Genomic DNA, 3,676 nt, shown 5'->3' with positions numbered 1-3,676 from the left:
TTTCTTAGTTTCAATAAATATTCTAATCAATTTCAATTGAATAAAGTAATTAGAAGATAAGTAATCCGAATATAAAAATGTAAATTTTTATAATTTAAATATCAATTCAATTATTACGGTATAATTATCATTGTCAAAATGATTTGTAATAAATGGTACCGTAATGTGATTTTTCCTCTTTTTTTTCGCACCGTTTTTTTAGTTTCAATAAATATTCTAATCAATTTCAATTGAATAAGGTAATTAGAAGATAAGTAATCCGAATTTTCAAAAGAAATAATTCGAATTTTCAATTTTTCCTCTTTGTCAATTTAAAGAATTGTTTACTTACAAAGTAGCATGTATGAGAAAAAAAAAGGATAAATTGAATTTAAGGAAAAGTAGCATATGGAATTTGGAAATGATAAGGATAATATAAGATAGTGAAAGTAATAATGATAATAGTGATAAAAAATGATAGTAATGAAAAAGGAGAAAGGTAAAAAATAAAAATGATAACTTTGAATATTATCTTCAATTGATAAAAAATTATGAGAAATAATTTTATAGGATAAATAAAGCTTATCAAACAGTGATAAAATATTGAAAATTATTGAATTAATAATAAACTTATATAAATTTTAACAAGCTTATAATTGATTAACCAATGTTATTTATTAATTAAAACTATGCTTAAAAGCTAAAATAATCGTTATTATTATTTTATTATAATTTAGCCTGATTGTATATATACTCAATTACTATTAAACTTTTCCTTTTTTTTTTTTTTGCATTTAAGAAAATGAATTAATGCAAAAATAAAATTGTCATCATTTTTTTTTTTTTTCTTTACAAATAAAAGATTAAAAATACATAGAGTTATGTTTCAGTAAATAAAATAGTTAGTTAAAGGAACGAATTAAAAGTCAATAAAAGTTAGAGTAAACATAGGAATGACAAAATAAACAATGGTTAAATACTTATTTTTAGTAAATAATTGATTTATTTGAAGTGTTTGTTTTTGGCTATGACATTACAATTGTAATATGAAAGTCACGAGTATTTTCAATACAGTAATAACAATTTAAATTTCATTTTATAATTTTTATTTAAATGATTAAATTATCGAAGCCAAAATGTTAAATCATACCATTTATTACCTAAACTTCTGATTAATTAAACGAAATGGAATAATATTATTATCTAAACTATTTGATTAATTAATCCGAATAAAAATTACATTATCATCCAACAATAATTCATGTTCATATTAAAATTAAAAATGATTACGATTGAAATTTAAGCAATTGATTTTCATTATGATGAAGTATTTAAATTTTTATCAATGAGTAATTTAAGTTTTTTCTTTTCTTTTTTTTTTTAACTCATTTATTCCAGTGATAATTATCATTGTTAGAACCTAGAAGTGGATAGGTGTAAAATAACGAATAAATTATACTAATGAATAGTATAAAATTAATTAACCGGAAATCATGCATATTTTATTCGGTTCAATTTCATATTATTTCATTAGTTTAACTAATTATCACCATAAGAGCACAGAATTTGGATAAGCAATTATTTTATCAATTATTAATTTAAAGTGAAATTTCAGATTATGAAATTTATCCAAGAAAATAATGGTATTAAAACAATGGATAGTTTAAGATGGCAAAAGAAGTTGGTTTGATTTGGTGAATAGCAAATTACGGTTTTGAAATTTTTTCTTACATTTATTGCTTTAGCTAAAATAATTCAATTTACACATATAACTCTTTCATTGATGAAATTTTCCCATTTCACAATTCCATCAGTAAAAATATATGTTCAGTAATCAAATGAAATTTTCAAAATTATTTCCGGTTTTTATTAAAGTTTAACAAACGTAACTTTTTTTTTCCGTTTCTGAATTGCTTATTTTACAAAAAAAATTTTCTTTTTTTCTAACCGACGTTTAAATTACGTTAATTCAACATGTAATAGATATTGTTTTATATTTGAACAATTTTCGAGATTTTTTTCTTATTCTGATAAAATATTCCTTCAAAGGCATAATTAATTAGTAAATGCAGGTAGTATATTAGATTGAAATATGTTTGATATTTTAGTGATGTTTTCAATCATTTTCAATTTTTATTTCCAATGAATATCCTTTCCTGTCGCATACTCTTACCAATGTAATTATGAATTTTTGATTGTTTTTATGATATGAATTAATTTATTCAATTATCTTGATGATTTTAAGTAAATAATTACCATTCAATAATTGCTATTGTATTTGTTGGCATGAAATTTAGCACTTTTATTATAATGTATAATTATATAATTAGTAAAAAATGTGCCAAAATTTCAATTAGTTTATAAAAAAAAAAAAATTTAAATACAATTATTTGTCATATGCACATCTTTGAATATTTATAATGTTAGAAATTTTCGAAAATTCTTAATTATTTCTTAATTTAATTTAATTTTTACCAAATTTTCCTACTTGCTAATATCCATTATTGCTAATATTCGTGTGTAAAAGTTACTAATCATAAACGAATGATAAATAAATGATAAAATTAAAATGATAAAGAGAGGGAGAGAGGAATAATTGGCAAAATTAAAGTGATGAAATTAATAAAATTACAAATAAATTGCTCATTTAATCATATAGTTTCATTACATTTCTACATTTATCATTTAGAATTCAATCACACTTCTCTTTTATCATATTACTTAAATGATATGTATTTTTGAATGATAAGTGATAAGAATGATAAGTACTTTTATTTTTACATTTTGTTATCATTGTAATCATTTTTTTTCTGCACCATTAATATTTGAATAGTGAAATTAATATTGATAAAAGGGTGTGATATATTATTTGTGGAATTTTTATTAAATTAACATACAACAAGAAATCATTAAAGTTAATGATAATGACGAAAGGATGGAGGAAAAAAAAAAAAAAAGAAAATGTCAAATATTCCATTCCTTCATTTCATCCATCAACAACTATACCTTAACAATAGCATCCTTCTTCTCCAATACATTCTCTTAAATATTCCTTAATTTATTTTTAATTTAAATATTATTTTTAAAGCTAATAATTTTTACATAGCTTAGCCTAATTGAGAATCCTAGCTTGCAATGGATTAGCAGATGCTTATTATGACTAATGCATATCATTGGGATTCATTAATATTATGATTTATAAGCCTTATAAGCCTATAAAAATTACATTCATCCTTTTCAATATCTAATCTCAAGGATATGTGATAATTTCCATCAATAAATTCATAAATCATTCATAACAATAAATTATGCAAATTTAGCATTGCTTAAATTAATTTTCATTATTCCATTAGTATATATCTAAGATGTATTTGTAAAAAATAATAAACAATTTTGGTTAATTTTATATGTGAAATATGTTGCAATTAAAATTATTGTAAAAGAAATTTTTAGCTATAAAAAAGAGAAATTGCTAATGCAAATTTGTAATCACCGCTGATAAATATTCATTATCAATATCGATAAACATCAAATGTTAAAAGATTTAAAACATACTGTATTTAATCCTTCGAATGGATATGCTAATTAAACATAAGGAAAATTTGTCAAATTAAAACTTAATTCGAGAATAAATTTAAAAAAAAAAATTGTCGAATTCAAAAGGAAAAATTGTTAAATTCTAAAATTGTCAAATTTC

This window comes from Loa loa (genome assembly GCF_000183805.2).
Source record: "Loa loa unplaced genomic scaffold supercont3.424, whole genome shotgun sequence".
NCBI classification, from domain to species: domain Eukaryota; kingdom Metazoa; phylum Nematoda; class Chromadorea; order Rhabditida; family Onchocercidae; genus Loa; species Loa loa.
The sequence above is the reverse complement of the archived record's forward strand: the minus strand, read 5'-3'. Positions refer to the sequence as shown.